The following is an 18,809-nucleotide window of genomic DNA, read 5'->3' on the forward strand; positions in this document are numbered from 1 at the left end:
TGAATGTTGAGCTTTAAGCTAACTTTTTCACTCTCCTCTTTCACTTTCATCAAGAGGCTTTTTAGTTCTTCTTCACTTTCTGCCATAAGGGTGGTCGTTTGCATATCTGAAGTTATTGATATTTCTCCTAGCAATCTTGATTCCAGTTTGTGCTTCATCCAGCCCAGCGTTTCTCATGATGTACTCTGCATATAAGTTCAATAAACAGGGTGACAATATACAGCCTTGATGTACTCCTTTCCCTATTTGGAACCAGTCTATTGTTCCATGTCCAGTTCTAACTATTGCTTCCTGACCTGCATACAGGTTTCTCAAGAGGCAGGTCAGGTGGTATGGTATTCCCATCTCTTTAGGAATTTTCCACAATTTGTTGGGATCCACACAGTCCAAGTCTTTGGCATAGCCAAGAAAGCATAAGTAGATGTTTTTCTGGAACTCTTTTCCTTTTTCCATGATCCAATGGATGTTGGCAATTTGATCTCTGGTTCCTCTGCCTTTTCTAAATCTGGCTTGAATAACTGGAAGTTCATGGTTCATGTACTGGTGAAGCCTAGCTTAGAGAATTTTAAGCATTGCTTTGCTAGTGTGAGAATTGAGTGCAATTGTGTGGGAGTTTGAGCATTCTTTGGCATTGCCTTTCTTTGGGATTGGAATGAAAACTGACCTTTTCCAGCCCTGTGGCCACTGCTGAGTTTTCCAAATTTGCTGGCATACTGAGGGCAGCACTTTCACAGTATCATCTTTTAGGATTTAAAATAGCTCAACTGGAATTCTATCACCTCCACTAGCTTTGTTCGTAGAGATACTTCTTAAGGCCCACTTGACTTCACATTCCAGGGTGTCTGGCTCTAGGTAAGTGATCACACCATCGTTGTTATCTGAGTCATGAAGATCTTTTTTATATAGTGCTTCTGTGTATTCTTGCCACCTCTTCTTAATAACTTCTGCTTCTGTTGGGTCCATACCATTTCTGTCCTTTACTGTGCCCAACTTTGCATGAAATGTTCCCTTGGTATCTCTAATTTTCTTGAAGAGATCTCTAGTCTTTCCCATTCTACTGTTTTCCTCTATTTTGTGCAATGATCACTGAGGAAGACTTTCTTATCTCTCCTTGATATTCTTTGGAACTCTGCATTCAAATGGATATATCTTTCCTTTTCTCCTTTGCCTTTAGTTTCTCTTCTTTTCACAGCTATTTGTAAGGCCTCCAATTACTCTAAAATGTAAATGGATTAAATTCTCCAACCAAAAGACACAGACTGGTTGAATGGATACAAAAAGAAAGTGAAAGTGAAATCACTCAGTCATGTCTGACTCTTAGCGACCCCATGGACTGCAGCCTACCAGGCTCCTCTGCCCATGGAATTTTCCAGGCAAGAGTACTGGAGTGGGGTGCCATTGCCTTCTCCAAGAAGAGGACTACACCAGCTCAAACTACCTGGATGCCCAAACTCACCTCAAGACTGCGGTGAATGTAATACAGGAAACGTTTCAGATCTCTCTAGTTCTCTACCTGGTAGTTCCATGGCTTGTTACTGAGCATCTCAATACACTGGAACCCAGAAGTTTCACACTTTCCTGTAAATGCAGTTCCTTTAGGAAAAAGTTTCATGTCTATACTCTGACCCAGGTCAGTCAAGACCAAGCTGGCAGATAAGTCATCATCTTTGTTGTCTTGTTCCAAAAATCTGTTTCTGAGTATGAAATTGTCTGGCTTGATGTCTCCGTGGATGATTTTGCAGTCATGGACTTGCTGGATCATGCAGAGCATTCTGATAGCAAAAGCGAGGACTAGTGCCTGAGGCATCACTTTTTCAGGGATATTTTTATAGAGATTAATGGCATTTAATAATGTGCCATAACTGTAGAGGTCTCCTACTAGCATGCTGCCATTCTGGAACAGGTGGGCCAAATAAAATTTGATAAACATGTGTTGCATACTTGGCTTCAGTCTTTCCATAAGCTGGGTCCCAATGTAGAATTCCCAGAGGTTGGGAGCCTTCTGGACCTTCAAAGCAAATTCTCCTTATTTTTGCTGTTGTTCACATCTCCATGGGTAACTTCATAGACTTGGGTGAAAGCCGCTTCTCCAATAAAGTGATCAATGTAGACCAGCAAAGAACCTAATTGGAATTCAGTCTTGGGCTTGATGGCTGGAAGCTTACATGCCCATTCATAAGTATTTGGATAGGAACTCACTGGTTTAGAAAGCCCGGATAAAAGTTTGAGAATCAACTCCTCATCCCAGGGGTTCTCAACAGTGAAGTTTGGAGCGTCGACATTCCCAAGCAAGCCAGCCTGCATCAGTTCAGCCTGGAGCCCAGCGCTGGCTTCTCCCGGATCCTCTGCAGTGGCAAAGTCGGGGTCTGTGACTTTACAGGCCTTGAGACCCTGCTCTGCCTCGCTTGTCAGCACAGCTGCAGCAGGCTGGCCCAGACAGAGCAAAGATGGCCCAAAGGGCCATCTGCGGGGCACACTGGGTCTGGGCTTGTCTCTTCAACTAGACTGAACTTTCTCTCTTTCAAGGGTTCCACCTTGTTTCTTTCACAAGAATCCAAAGCCACATGGGTGTGCTGGTTTGCTACCATATTTTCTTGCACCCACTGGAAGATAAAGAAAATATGCACCCACTGGATACAAAAAGAAGACCCATATATATGCTGTCTACAGGAAACCCACTTCAGACCTAAAGACACATACAGATGTAAGTGGATGGAAAAATATATTCCATGCAAATGGGAAGCAAAAGAAATCTGGAGTAGCAATCCTCATATCAGATAAAATAGACCTTAAATAAAGAAGATTACAAGAGGTAAGGAAGGATGCTGCTGCTGCTGCTAAGTCCCTTCAGTCGTGTCCAAAGTAAAGTCTTGGAGTCTTGTCCGAGTCTTAGCGACCCCATGGACTGCGGCCTACCAGGCTCCTCCGTCTATAGGATTTTCCAGGCAAGAGTGCTGGAGTGGGGTGCCATTGCCTTCTCCAGTAAGGAAGGATACTACATAATGATCAGGGATCAACCCAAGAGGAAGACATAGCAACTGTAAATATCTATGCACCCAACATAGAAGCACCTCAATACATAAGACAAACACTAACAGACATAAAAGGAGAAACTAACAGTAACACAATAGTAATAGGAGACTTAAACAACCCACTCACACCAATGGACAGATCATCAAAACAGAAAATTAATAAGGAAACACAAGTCTTAAATAACACATTAGATGAGATGGACCTCATTGCTATCTTCAGGACATTCCATCCAGATGCAGAAGAATACACCTTCTTCTCAAGTGCACATGGAACATTCTCCAGGATATACCACATCTTGGGTCACAAATCAAACCTCAGTAAATTTAAGAAAATTGAAAATTGTATCAAGCATCTTCTCTGAACACAGCACTATGAGACTAGATATCAATTATAAGAAAAAAAACTGTAAGAAATACAAACACATGGAGATTAAACAATAGGTTTCTAAGTAACCAACAGGTTACTGAAGAAATCAAAAGGGAAATCAAAAAATTTCTAGAAACAAATGACAAAGAAAACATGACAATGCAAAACCTATGGGATGCAGCAAAAGCAGTTCTAAGAGGGAAGTTTATAGCAATACAGTCCTACCTCAAGAAACAAAGACAGTATTCAGATGCAAACAAGTCTGATTTTAACATGCCACTGCTCTCTCCACTATTACAAATTGCATCATTCATTTGTCTAATAAATATTTATCAAGTGTTTATTATGTACCCAGCTGCAAGGTCTCTATAGAAAAGACAATGTCCTCACTTCCGTGAAACTCACTTTCTAGACAGGAGAACACACAACGTGCAAGTAAATAGTACATAAGCAAGGTCACTGGAAGTGGCAGTTGGAACTGAGAAGAAAGCATGCAGTGTGATGTGGTGAAAAGTGATGGAAAGCACTTCCTTGGCACTAGAGCATTCCAGAAAAGTTCTCTCTGAAAATAAAACATTTAAGTCAAGTCTTAAAGATGGAAAAGAAACCACTGAGGCAAACATCTAGGGACCAAGGATTTCAGATGGATGGAAAAGCAAAAACAAAGCCTCGGACATGTTTGAGGAGAATAGGAAGGAATCCGAAGTGCAGGAACTGGTACCAGATGAGATGAACAGAAACCAATTATTTTACGGTTTTTTCAAATTTATAATGTAACAAGTTTTTAAGAAGATTTTGTAGACCATGGTAATAAGTTTGTATTTTACTCACGATTCAATGAAAAGTCAGTAAGGATGCTAAATAGACCAGGACATTATCTGAATTACATAGAAAATGATCTAGAAAATGAGCTGAAGGAGAATCAGCATGGAAGCAGGGGATTAATGAAAAAGCCATCACAGCCATCGATGTCATGGTACCCAGGACCAGGAAGCAGAGGGTAAGAGGCAAGAGATTAGTTTGGAGTTTACTGCAGCAATTCATGCTAGAGATCATCCTGTCCTAGACTAGGTCAGTGGTTCTTCAGATCAGATCAGATCAGATCAGATCAGTCGCTCAGTCGTGTCCGACTCTTTGAGACCCCATGAATCGCAACACGCCAGGCCTCCCTGTCCATCACCAACTCCCGGAGTTCATAGAGACTCACGTTCATCGAGTCAGTGATGTCATCCAGCCATCTCATCCTCTGTCGTCCCCTTCTCCTCCTGCCCCCAATTCCTCCCAGCATCAGAGTCTTTTCCAATGAGTCAACTCTTCGCATGAGGTGGCCAAAGTACGGGACTTTCAGCTTTAGCATCATTCCTTCCAAAGAAATGCCAGGGCTGATCTCCTTCAGAATGGACTGGTTGGATTTCCTTGCAGACCAAGGGACTCTCAAAAGTCTTCTCCAACACCACAGTTCAAAAGCATCAATTCTTCAGCGCTCAGCCTTCTTCACAGTCCAACTCTTACATCCATACATGACCACAGGAAAAACCATAGCCTTGACTAGAGGAAACTTTCTTGGCAAAGTAATGTCTCTGCTTTTGAATATGCTCTCTAGGTTGGTCATAACCTTCCTTCCAAGGAGTAAGCGTCTTTTAATTTCATGGCTGCAGTCACCATCTGCAGTGATTTTGGAGCCCAGAAAAATAAAGTCTGACAGTGTTTCCACTGTTTCCCCATCTATTTCCCATCAAGTGGTGGGACCGGATGCCATGATCTTCGTTTTCTGAATGTTGAGCTTTAAGCCAACTTTTTCACTCTCCACTTTCACTTTCATCAAGAGGCTTCTGAGTTCCTCTTCACTTTCTGCCATAAGGGTGGTGTCATCTGCATATCTGAGGTTATTGATATTTCTCCCAGCAATCTTGATTCCAGCTTGTGTTTCTTCCAGTCCAGCGTTTCTCATGATGTACTCTGCATATAAGTTAAATAAACAGGGTGACAATATACAGCCTTGATGAACTCCTTTTCCTATTTGGAACCAGTCTGTTGTTCCATGTCCAGTTCTAACTGTTGCTTCCTGACCTGCATACAAATTTCTCAAGAGGCAGATCAGGTGGTCTGGTATTCCCATCTCTTGAAGAATTTTCCACAGTTTATTGTGATCCACACAGTCAAAGGCTTTGGCATAGTCAATAAAGCAGAAATAAATGCTTTTCTGGAACTCTCTTGCTTTTTCGATGATCCAGTGGATGTTGGCAATTTGATCTCTGGTTCCTCTGCCTTTTCTAAAACCAGCTTGAACATCAGGAAGTTCACGGTTCACATATTGCTGAAGCCTGGCTTGGAGAATTTTGAGCATTACTTTACTAGCATGTGAGATGAGTGCAATTGTGCGGTAGTCTGAGCATTCTTTGGCATTGCCTTTCTTTGGGATTGGAATGAAAACGGACCTTTTCCAGTCCTGTGGCCACTGCTGAGTTTTCCAAATTTGCTGGCATATTGAGTGCAGCACTTTCACAGCATCATCTTTCAGGATTTGGAATAGTTCGACTGGAATTCCATCACCTCCACTAGCTTTGTTCATAGTGATGCTTTCTAAGGCCCACTTGACTTCACATTCCAGGATGTCTGGCTCTGGGTCAGTGATCACACCATGGTGATTATCTGGGTCGTAAAGATCTTTTTTGTACAGTTCTTCTGTGTATTCTTGCCATCTCTTCTTAATATCTTCTGCTTCTGTTAGGTCCATACCATTTCTGTCCTTTATTGAGTCCATCTTTGCATGAAATGTTCCTTTGGTATCTCTGATTTTCTTGAAGAGATCTCTAGTCTTTCCCATTCTGTTGTTTTCCTCTATTTCTTTGCATTGATCGCTGAGGAAGGCTTTCTTATCTCTTCTTGCTATTCTTTGGAACTCTGCATTCAGATGCTTATATCTTTCCTTTTCTCCTTTGCTTTTCGCTTCTCTTCTTTTCACAGCTATTTGTAAGGCCTCCCCAGGCAGCCATTTTGCTTTTTTGCATTTCTTTTCTATGGGAATGGTCTTGATCCCTGTCTCCTGTACAATGTCACGAACTTCATTCCATAGTTCATCAGGCACTCTATCTATCAGATCTAGGCCCTCAAATCTATTTCTCACTTCCACTGTATAATCATAATGGATTTGATCTAGGTCATACCTGAATGGTCTAGTGGTTTTCCCTACTTTCTTCAATTTCAGTCTGAATTTGGCAATAAGGAGTTCATGGTCTGAGCCACAGTCAGCTCCTGGTCTTGTTTTTGCTGACTGTATACAGCTTCTCCATCTTTGGCTGCAAAGAATATAATCAATCTGATTTCAGTGTTGACCATCTGGTGATGTTCATGTGTAGAGTCTTCTCTTGTGTTGTTGGAAGAGGGTGTTTGTTATGACCAGTGCATTTTCTTGGCAAAACTCTATTAGTCTTTGACTACTTCATTCCATATTCCAAGGCCAAATTTGCCTGTTACTCCAGGTGTTTCTTGACTTCCTACTTTTGCATTCCAGTCCCCTATAATGAAAAGGACATCTTTTTTGGGTGTTCGTTCTAAAAGGTCTTGTAGGTCATAGAACCATTCAACTTCAGCTTCTTCAGCGTTACTGGTTGGGGCATAGACTTGGATTACTGTGATATTGAATGGTTTGCCTTGGAAACGAACAGAGATTATTCTGTCACTTTGAGATTGCATCCAAGTACTGCATTTCGAACTCTTTTGTTGACCATGATGGCCACTCCATTTCTTCTGAGGGATTCCTGCCCACAGTAGTAGATATAATGCTTATCTGAGTTAAATTCACCCATTCCAGTCCATTTCAGTTCACTGATTCCTAGAATGTCAACATTCACTCTTGCCATCTCTTGTTTGACTACTTCCAATTTGCCTTGATTCATGGACCTGACATTCCAGGTTCCTATGCAATATTGCTCGGACCTTGCTTCTATTACCAGTCACATCCACAGCTGGGTATTGTTTTTGCTTTGGCTCCATCCCTTCATTCTTTCTGGAGTTATTTCTCCACTGATCTCCAGTAGCATATTGGGCACCTACTGACCTGGGGAGTTTCTCTTTCAGTATCCTATCATTTTGCCTTTTCATACTGTTCATGGGGTTCTCAAGGCAAGAATACTGAAGTGGGCGCAGGCGGGCCCAGAGGAGCTATCCCACGTTGAAGGTCAGGAAGGGCGGCAGTAAGGAGATACCCCTCGTCCAAGGTAAGGAGCAATGGCTGCGCTTTGCTGGAACAGCCGTGAAGAGATACCCCATGTCCAAGGTAAGAGAAACCCAAGTAAGACGGTAGGTGTTGCAAGAGGGCATCAGAGGACAAACACACTGAAACCATACTCACAGAAAACTAGTCAGTCTAATCACACTAGGACCACAGCCTTGTCTAACTCTGAAACTAAGCCATGCCCGTGGGGCAACCCAAGACGGGCGGGTCATGGTGGAGAGATTTGACAGAACGTGGTCCACTGGAGAAGGGAATGGCAAACCACTTCAGTATTCTTGCCTTGAGAACCCCATGAACAGTGGTTCTTCACTGGGTACAAAGTTGCATCCATCAGGAGACATGGAGCACATCTGGAGACATTTTTTTTTTTTTTTGTCAAAACTGGAGAGACAATACTGACATCTAGTGGGCAGAGACCAAGGATGCTGCTAGACATGCTACAATACAGAAGATTGTGTCACTGAAAAAAATAGACATCTGGTCCATAATGTCAATGGTACCAAGGCTAAAAGACCCACAAAATTGGAGGAAAATAACAAAATTGGAGAAAGAGAAGTTTGAGATATATTTTAGTAAGTATAGACAGGATGCACCAAAAAGGGTTAAATAAAGTATAAAATCTCAATGTTTGATCTGTATAACTGGGAGGGCAAAGGTGCCAATTACCAAGATAATGAAGACCTGAGGAAAAATGAGATTGAGAGGAGTTTAATCAAGTATTCAGTTTGAAGTACACTGTGCTCAAGATGACTATTATTCAGACTGAGACCCCAAGTAGTTAAATTGATATAGAGGTTGAACTCTATAGGAAAACTCTGGACAAAAATACAAATATGAGAGTTACAAGCATTTGAAATTTTACTTAAAGACATGGAATTGAATGAGCTCATATAGGGAGATAGGTGGGAAAGGAGCTGAAAAGGGAAGGGAAGAGAATGAACGAGAAGGCAAGGGAAGAAAGCTCAGGTTTACACCTGAGGCACTCTCACTTTTCTAAAGACAGTTCAGAAAACTAGAAGGAACAATCAGGGAGGTAACAGCAAAACCAGGAGAGTGGTACCATGGAAGCTAGGAGGGGAAAGAAAAGTATTTCAAGAAGGAGGCCATGGTTTATGGTATAAATGCCACCAAAAGGCTGAATAGAATGGAAACCAAATAGTATCCCTTAGCTCTGGCATCTTGGAGATCATTGCTGTTCAGTTGTTAAGTCATATATGACTCTTTTGCAATCTCAAGGACTGTAGCTCTCTATCCATGGGATTTCCGCAGCAAGAATACTGAAATGAGCTGCCATTTCTTCCTCCAGGGGATCTTCCTGACCCAAGGATCGAACTCAAGTCTCTTGCATTGGCAAGTGGATTCTTTACCACTGAGCCACCAGAGTGTTTTTAATGGAGTCATGGGAATGGAAGCTGCTGTGAAATGAGGGAGGTGAAAAAATAGAGAAAATGCAAACAATTCCTATTTTGGGAATTGGAGTCAAAAATAAGGCAGACTGTAGAGTCAAGAGAGTTTGGTTTTGTATTTCTTAATGTGGAGACTGCTGATAGAAATGAACCAAGGAAAATGAGATGGGAAGGGAACTGAAAAGGTGAAGTTCTTAAGAAAGTAGAAAAGAATGGGATCCAGAACAAAAGTAGAAAGTAAGTGAAAGTTCCTGAGTTGTCTGACTCTTTGCAACCCCATGGGCTGTAGCTCATCAGGCTCCTCTATCCATAGGATTCTCCAGGCAATTTCCTTATGGAAAAGTTGCCATTTCCTTCTCCAGGGGTTCTTCCTGACCCAGGGATCAAACCCAGGTCTCCTGCATTGCAGGTGGATTCTTTGCCATCTGAGCAGAGGAGTTGTCCATCAGTAGGAGTAAGGATACTTCTTCCCCTGTAATAAGAAAGATAAGCCCAGATGCAGGTAGGTTGAGAAGATAAGAGAGTTTCCCTATAATGGCTTTTATTTTCTCCATGTTGTTTCAGTTAAAGAAGGAAAAGTGAATGGCTGAAAAGAGCAGGGAGGAGGAAGAGATTTGAAGAGGGATAATCCCAAGTGAGGATCCTTGGTTAGATCCATCCTTGCCCTGAAGTTTTGACTATCCTCAGCACCATGGCTAAGTGTCCATAATAATAAAGACTTCTCACTGAAAACACAGCTATCTGAACCCACACCACTTAACCAAGTCGTTGAGGATTATTGGAAATGATCTCACAGCAGAACAACTGGAATTACTGGACACGCTTGCCCCACACCACCAGTCTCTAGTCAGCATGTTCACTCACACTTCAAAGTATTGTCAAACCCAAGTCCATGTGCTGGATGGACAGTGAATCCAAACAAGCAAAAACTTCAAAGTCTGGAGCAAAGAAAGGTTTAGTAGTCAAGGAGGCACCAACCCCGAAGATGGGAGATGTCGACTGTCTCAAAAGCACCCTGTTTCCTGGCCAGGTTGCAAGGTTTATAAAGGCAAAAATGATAAAGGGGAGTGGGCAGGATTCTTCATGATTTTAGCTTCCTGATAAGACGCAGATGCAGATTTCCTGGAACTGCTTTTATTGCTTGATGTGTCACTGTGGCGATTGTGATTGAACTATGTGTTTCTGTAAAGCAAACTATTAAATCGTGGTCTTGTGATCCCTTAACTTCTTTCCAGGAGAGAGAAAAAGGCGATGGTTGTGGCATTTTATAATTGACTTAGAGCCTTGGTGATGGTTCGGGAGTTTCAGTTCTTAATTGGCCCTCCCTGTGTCATCAATTTTAAGTCGGTTTGGGGCCAGCCGGTTGAAGCCACAGGACATTATCTCAACAGTGTCGGGTCATAAATCAAGGCATTGGTTTAAGCTAACAGTCATGGAAGAGATTATGTTGGGCTTGCTTTTCCCTTGTTTTTGCATTCTCTCACTTTCCCAGGTAGTAACTTTGAATCTGCTTTTTGGAAGTCAGGGAAGGTCTAGGAGATTAAAGCCTTTTTCTATAAACAAAAAATGGGAGACACAGAAAGGCTTCTGACCCTGGGGGAACTCCACAGGGCCCAGTTCAGTTTTAAAAGGATTATGTTATATATTCTTCAGCCTAAAATCTCAGTCTATCGCTCTTCTCCCTCAGCTCTTAGTAAATGAACTTACCTAATATTTAACAATTCCCTCAATGTATTGCCACTACATCTACAAATCTGCCTGCAATTGTTTCCATCTTGCTGCTGCTGCTGCTGCTGCTAAGTCGCCTCAGTCGTGTCCGACTCTGTGCGACCCCAGAGACAGCAGCCCACCAGGCTCTGCCATCCCTGGGATTCTCCAGGCAAGAACACTGGAGTGGGTTGCCATTTCCTTCTCCAATGCATGAAAGTGAAAAGTGAAAGGGAAGTTGCTCAGTCGTGTCCGACTCTTAGCAATCCCATGGACTGCAGCCCACCAGACTTCTCTATCCATGGGATTTTCCAGGCAAGAGTACTGGAGTGGGGAGCCATTGCCTTCTCCGGTTTCCATCTTACTTGTCTTTATTCCTGTTACAGTGGCCCAGCCAAAGATCAAATCCTCTATTTGTGCTCTAGATACAAAATACCCTGCCTTCCCAGCGCCTTTACTCCTTTATTTCTTCACCAAGTCACAGCTAAAGTCTTCAAAAGGCCAAGTTATCTACAGATATCCTATCATCCGGTGTTCACATCTTTACCTTTCACTCACCTCTCAATGTCCTCTGATTCAGCTTTCATCCCAGGATTCCAATTTCTCAGTTCACCAATGATTTCATTGCTGTTGTTCAGTCGCTCAGTCGTGTCCGACTCTTTGTGAACCCCTGGACTGTAGCCCACCAGGCTCCTCTGTTCATGGGATTTCCCAGGCAAGAATACTGGAGTGGGTTGCCATTGCCTTCTCTAGGGGATCTTCTGCACCCAGGGACTAAACCTACATCTCCTGCACTGGCAGGTGGATTCTTTACCACTGAGCCACCAAAGAAGCCCTCACCAATGATTTACTTGCTGCTAATTTAAATGGACTTATTTCAGTAGCTATTACACTTGATCTCTTATCAACTCCCCACACTTTGATCACTTTGTCATTCTTCAAAAATTCTCTTACTTTGCCCTAAAACTGTCCCCTCCAAGTTTTACTCCTGTGGTGCTGCTCCTTTGCAATCTCTTGTACAGACTTCTCCACCTCCATCCAAACTTCAAGATGTTGGCCTTGGGCACGACTGTATATTTGGTGTTGTCTATTCTCATTTTCGGAGATGGCAATGGCACCCCACTCTAGTACTCTTGCCTGAAAAATCCCATGGATGGAGGAGCCTGGTAGGCTGCAGTCCATGGGGTCGCTAGGAGTCAGACACGACTGAGCGACTTCACTTTCACTTTTCACTTTCATGCATTGGAGAAGGAAATGGCAACCCACTCCAGTGTTCTTGCCTGGAGAATCCCAGGGACAGGGGAGCCTGGTGGGCTGCTGTCTTTGGGATCGCACAGAGTCGGACACGACTGAAGCAACTTAGCAGCAGCAGCAGCAGCAGCATTCTCATTTTACATCAAAGACAACAAATTGGCAACCTTCCAGCTCATCACCACTGTATGAAAAATAGTAAATATCCAACAGCTATGTGTTTGAATAATTAGTTATAAGACCAGAACTCAGTTGGGTTTAGGGTAAAGGGAAGAGGACACAATGTAAAACTAGCCACTAAAGTGAGCCTCAAGACAAGAAATTCCTCCCCACCCCAAATCAACAGTTTCTCCTAATAGTTAACATAAATTACCTAGACTAATTGATAACAATTGTCCAACAATAGACACTTAAGGATATCCTTGACATCTGGTGATTTTAAAATATGATCAGGAGGTTGTCTGGAGTATTTAGCCTGGGGTCTACAATCGAGAAAATCATACAGCTTAACTATACAGCCAAATAAAAGCTATATTAGAACGCCCAGTAAAATGAGTGTCAAATAAAGACACTACCACCAATTTACTCGCTTATTTCTCTTCTAAGATACAGTGATCGTTTTTTTGTTTACCTCTCTGATGCGAAGAGCTGACTCATTTGAAAAGACCCTGATGCTGGGAAAGATTGAGGGCAGGAGGAGAAGGGGACAACAGAGGATGAGATGGTTGGATGGAATCACTGACTTAATGGACATGAGTTTGGATAAACTCTGGGAGTTGGTGATGGACAGGGAGGCCTAGCGTGCTGCAGTTCTTGGGGTCACAGAGTCGGACATGACTGAGCGACTGAACTGAATTGAACTGATCAATCTCGTAAGTCAGCAAAGGAAAAGTAGAACCAAGGAAAGAGCACAGTCTGATTCACCTGCTTTCAGGCCAGCTTCATCTCAGTAAATCTCTGATAAAATTCAACTTGTTCTAAAACCAATCTTTAAAAAAAAAAAAAAAAGTCCCAATCTAAACTCATCCAGAAATAACTGGTCAGCCAAGAGTTGGCTTTAAACAAATTCACTGGAGACCAGCTAATCAACAAAGTTTACCATTCACAAACTCATCCCCAAATGTTTATTCAAGTTTATATGAAATCAACTTATCAGAAAAGAGCTTCCTCATCCAAAGCTTATCAAAAGGCAGCTGTTTAACCAGGACCTGGTTCTACACAAATTCACCCAAGACAAGCTGATCTGCAGAGAATTCTTTTGTCCAAAGAAGTTGTTCAGCAATGAGCTACCCCAAACAGACTCACCCAAAACAAGTCAATACTCATCCAAAACAGCTGCCTCTAAACAAACTCTCCAAAAACTATAAAAAACATCAAAAAAGTGTTTCCCTTTCCACAGCTGGTTGGAAAACAGAGATCATCTAAGACCTGTATGTACAAAAAACACTACTCAAGAATAACTAATAAGCAAAGAACCAACCCATCTAAAATGCACCCCAAAATGGCTGTTTAATTAGGTGTTGTCTTACCATACAGTCATCCAAGAGTGGTTTGTTAGGCAAAGAACTGTCCTGACCAAAGCACTTCCTAAAAAAGCTATTCAGTCAGGCACTTGCTCTCCAAAAATTCATATCAAACTCTATAGTCAATCAAACTCTGAGCTCTCAAAGCATTTTCTAAAATCTGGTATTCATGAAACACTTTAAAACCTTAACCTTGCTGAAAGCCACCTCAAAACTGACTATACCAAAAAAAAAAAAATCTGATCACACCAAATTTTATCCAAGTGCACAAATCAACAAAAGACCTGGACAAACTCAATCTCATCAAAATGAAATATCTCCTCACCTGCTCCTCTATCAAAACCCACATCCAGATCTAACATTTTCATTTTCAAGCTCTCACCCTCAAACACAAACCTGTACTACCCACAGAAAATTAGGATATATGCCCAAAAACCTTCTGTAGAGCCACTTTTCTATGGAGTGCTTTGATGAATGAATGCCAGAAGGACAGCCTTCTGTGTATCTAAAATTCTACTTCCCAGGTAGCACTAGTGGTAAAGAACATCTCCTGCCATGCAAGAGAAGTGAGTTTGATCCCTGGGTTGGGAAGATCCCCTGGAGTAAGAAAAGGCAATCCACTTCAGTATTCTTGTCTAGAAAATTCCATGGGCAGAGGAGCCTGGTGGGCTACAATCCATGAGTGAGTGACTAAACACAAAAAATTTTATTAGGAAAAAAACTATATAGGTTTATTACTAATCTCATGACGTTTTTTTAGATTGGGTATTGGGAAAATATGTCCAGAATTCTTGGCAGAGTGGTTTGGCCATTGGTTACAGGTGATAAAGTTGGCAAGAAAATCTTAACTTCTTTTTGGAAGTAAACTAATTACCACTTTGAACAGACATAATCTAAGGCATCTCTTTTTCTCTTAATTTCCACCCTGTTGCTCTGCCAAAAATAATCGAAATTCTACCACAGTAGAGTGGATGCTTCCAGGGTGGCTCAGTGGTGAAGAACCACCATCCCCCACCCCGGTCAATATAGGAGATGCAGGTTTGATTCCTGGATCGGGAAGATCCCCTGGAGAAGGAAATGGCAACCCACTCCAGTTTTCCTGCCTAGGAAATCCCATGGACAGATGGGAGCTGGGTGGGCTACAGTCCCGAGGTCACAAAGAGTCAGACACAACTGAGCGACTGAACACAACAAAAGTTCAGTTGTGCACAGTGGGGCTCTCAGGAGATCCATGAAACCCCTGAAGTTGGTGGATACACATTGTGTTCATGGGCATCTGTGCATTTTCCCTGAGGAGACAGTGTCCATAAATCAAAGAAACGTACACTAAAGCCAATAAGAAATACCAAGAAATGTCTAGAACTACAGGGCTAGGTGTTGCCTGTAGTTCACAAAATACTGTGATGAACCCTGATAGCCTAAGCCATTTAAGAAAAATAAATTACCTCTCTGTTTTTGCTGATGTCTCTCAGTTTTCAAAAGATTTAGGAATTTTCCCCTTTTATATTACCTATTTCTTGACTCCCACCTCCATAATTATATTATTGCAAGTATCAGCTTTCAAAGCTAAAATTCCTTGTCTAAGAAAGTACTTTGCTTTCTTTATTTCCCACATTTATTTTGGTCAAAACCTATGGACTGCTCAGTTTACCTCTCTGTTTTTACTGATGTCTCTCAGTTTTCGAAAGATTTAGTAATTTTCTCCTTTTATATTACATATTTCTTGACTCCCACCTCCATAATTATATTATTGCAAGTTATCAGCTTTCGAAGTTAAAATTCCTTATCTAAGAAAGTACTCCACTTTCTTTATTTCCCACGTTTATTTTGGCCAAAAACTAAGAACTGCTCATTTCCAAGCTAGGGCATGTCCCATTATAGCCTGGGGTTGGAGACATGTCTACATCAGGCATCTGATGCACTGTCAGTTCCCTGAATCACCTGATGTCCAGACAGTCACACAGTAATTCAACTGAATCGGCTAACCACTGGCACCAAACTCTAGGCTGGCAACAGAACCCAAGTCTCCTCACCTAAACCCAGGAACAACAGTGGCATAAAATTCAACTCTACTTCTTCCAAAAAGAAAACAAAATTAAGGAAGCCCCTTCCCCTACACATTCGTTGAAAATAATGCTCAGGAAAAAGGATTCCCCAGTGTCATAGCCTCTCTCCCACTCAGTGAGGCTCAAATATTTAATGTCCGCCCACAAAAGGTACGGAGAAGGCAATGGCATCCCACTCCAGTACTCTTGCTTGGAAAATCCCATGGACGGAGGAGCCTGTTAGGCTGCAATCCATGGGGTCGCTAAGAGTTGGACACGACTGAGCGACTTCACTGTCACTTTTCACTTGCATGCATTGGAGAAGGAAATGGCAACCCACTCCAGTGTTCTTGCCTGGAGAATCCCAGGGACGGGGGAGCCTGGTGGGCTGCCGTCTATGGGGTCGCACAGAGTCGAACACGACTGAAGTGACTTAGCATAGCATAGCACAAAAGGCAAGCTCCTTAAGGGCAGGGATTTTTGCCCCTGTTTTATTCCCAGAAACTGAAACAATTTGAGCAGAACATAGAGTGAATGTATGCTAGTTGATGGGTTAGAAGAACAAACTGACAGAATAAAAGAATGAATAAATATGCCTATGAAAGCCTGTGAGAACATACTGTTTCTTCCCTTGTACATCCCTCAGCCCTTATGTGTCAGTGCCCCTCTTAATATTACCCCATTTACCATGCTCTTCACTGTCCCATCAATTGTATCTATCCTTCAAATCCACTTAAAGCCCCGTCTCTTCTCTGAACTCCACCTCACTCCAGCGCCCTACAGTATGAAAGTGAAAGTGAAGTCGCTCAGTTGAGTCCGACTCTTTGCAACTCCATGGACTGTAACCTAGCAGGCTCTTCTGTCAAAGGGATTTTCCAGGCAGTAGTACTGGAGTAGATAGCCATTTCAGTCTCCAGGGGAATCTTCCCAACCCAGGGATCCAACCCAGGTCTCCCGCATTGTAGACAGACGCTTTACCACCTGAGCCACCAGGGAAGTCCAATCAGACAATATATACCTCTGCAATTTATCCATCAACATGCAGTGACCCATGTGGTGCTCTGCAAAGACATTAACATAGAAGACACTGAAGGATCACAAGACACGGCTCAGGAACTTTCCATCTAGTTCAAGAGAAACATACAATCAGGAAATAATGAAGGAGCTCTGTCTGATTGAGATGAAGGAGACAATGTCGATGGAGAGCCAAAAGAAGTAATATTAAAAGAAACAGACAAAAAAAAAAGAGAGAGAGAGAAACAGACAAACAAAAATACTACAGGTGATTAAAATTAGGTATCTCTCCAACTCTGTCTTTCACCGCTGCCCTCACCTCATTTTGTTCCTGTGATAAGGAGCAATAACATTTGTCCTCCATCTATAAAACTTGTTCTGCCTGGATGCTCTCCTTGCATTCACAATGAATGAATCCTTTTTATTCTTCAAAACCAGCTCAGAAGTCACCTCCTCTAGTAAGCCCTCTCTGCCCTCCTGCCCCCAACAAATTAACCAGGCTCCCCTCCATACCTGTGAATACACTCCTAGGATTACACTTACTGCTTCTCGGGTGGTGCAGTGGTAAAGAATCCATCTGCCAATGCCCAGAGACCCAAGAAAAGCAAGTTTGATCCCTGGGTCGGGAAGATCCCTTGGAGTAAGAAATGACAACCCATTCTAGTATTCATACTTGAAAAAGTCCATGGACAGAGAAACCTGGCGGGCTACAGTCCATGGGGTCACAAAAAGTGTCAGACGCAAGTGAGCACACACACATACATTATTACACTTACCAAGGGTATACTGGTTAACCTTTGTGTGTCCCCTATTCTTACCTGACTGTAATGAAAGTTGACTGTGCAATGAATAGTTATAGAAAAGCTTTGGGAAACAACTCATTGTCTCAGACATTCTATAGTTTGTGAGCATGTGTGCTAAGTCGCTTCAGTCATATCCAACTCTGCGACCCGATGGTCTGAGGCCTGCCAGGCTCCTCTGTCCATGGGATTCTTCAGGCAAGAATATTGGAGTGGGTCGTTTTCATACCCTCTTCCAAGGGATCTTCCCAACCCAGCGATCAAACCCACATCTCCTATGTCTCCTGCATTGGCAAGCACTTTACCAATGTGCTTTACCTCTTTACCACTAGTGCCACCTGGGAAGCCCATTCTATACCCTAAAACTAGCCAACTCTAAGATGGCCTTCCAAGTGAAACCCTAGCATGACACAGATTTACTTTTGATTTGGACTAAGAATTTGCATACCTCCCTCCTTACACATAAGGCTAAAGAAAACTCCCAGTAAAGCCCAGGGCCCTGAAAGCCTATGGTGAGCATTTCATTGTTCTGTTTGTGAAAGAAACCTCAGTGGACCCCTGCATTTTGCCTAGATTACTGTAGCTTTTCCCCCATTTAAAATAAAGTACACCATTCAATGCTTCTGGAGGCAATCTGGCCATTTCCCCCATTATTGAAATTTTAAACATACATATCCTTTAGTACAGTACTTATAAGAAAAATATTTACAAAAAATACTCCCACTTGTGTGAAAAAAAATTTATAAGGATGCTGACTGTGCCACTTTTATAATTACAAACTAAAATGAAAATGGATTAACTGGGCACCAAAAGGAAATGGAATATAATACAGCCATTAAATAAATGAAATAAATCTACACCTACTGACAAATAGGTTGCTGATTATTTATAAAGCAAAACAAAGTAAATTGCAGAGAAATATACATAATAGTTCTCATTTTTTAACATAGGCAGCTATATTTTGATGTTTGATTTATGTGCCCATGTACACATGATAAAACAGGTACTCTGGGAAGTCATTTGGGAAGGAGATGGAAGTGAAGAAAGACTGTAACTTTTTATTGTCTGCACTTTTAATTATACAAGGCATGTCTTCCTGAAATACCCTCTATTCAAATGGCAGACATTGGGTAATATGATGTCTGCAGCTAATAACACACCTAATGAAGTGTTGGGAAATGAAAGAAACCAAATGACTTCACAGACAGCTAAGTCCTGATTGGCCCCTCAGTTGCCAGCCTCCTGGAGTCAAATTTAAATTCTTCCTACACACTCATAGCTCACCTAAGGGTAAAAATTTTCAGCATACAGACTAGAGAAATCACCTCACCTGTATATTTTGCCTAGTGAAGAGAAAGGTAACAGAACTGACCACGTTTCAAAGAGACCACTCATTTTTTTCACGTACCACTTTGTCTCAAAAAAGA

At 42.1% G+C, this 18,809-nt stretch overlaps 1 pseudogene; it reads right to left on the minus strand.

Moving 5' to 3' along the window:
• Positions 1–1,493: 1,493 nt before the first annotated feature.
• LOC102270961 (mitotic checkpoint serine/threonine-protein kinase BUB1 pseudogene) lies at positions 1,494–13,872 on the minus strand (annotated as a pseudogene).
• Positions 13,873–18,809: the final 4,937 nt, after the last annotated feature.

Source organism: Bos mutus, chromosome 6 (genome assembly GCF_027580195.1).
Source record: "Bos mutus isolate GX-2022 chromosome 6, NWIPB_WYAK_1.1, whole genome shotgun sequence".
Taxonomy (NCBI): Eukaryota; Metazoa; Chordata; class Mammalia; order Artiodactyla; family Bovidae; genus Bos; species Bos mutus.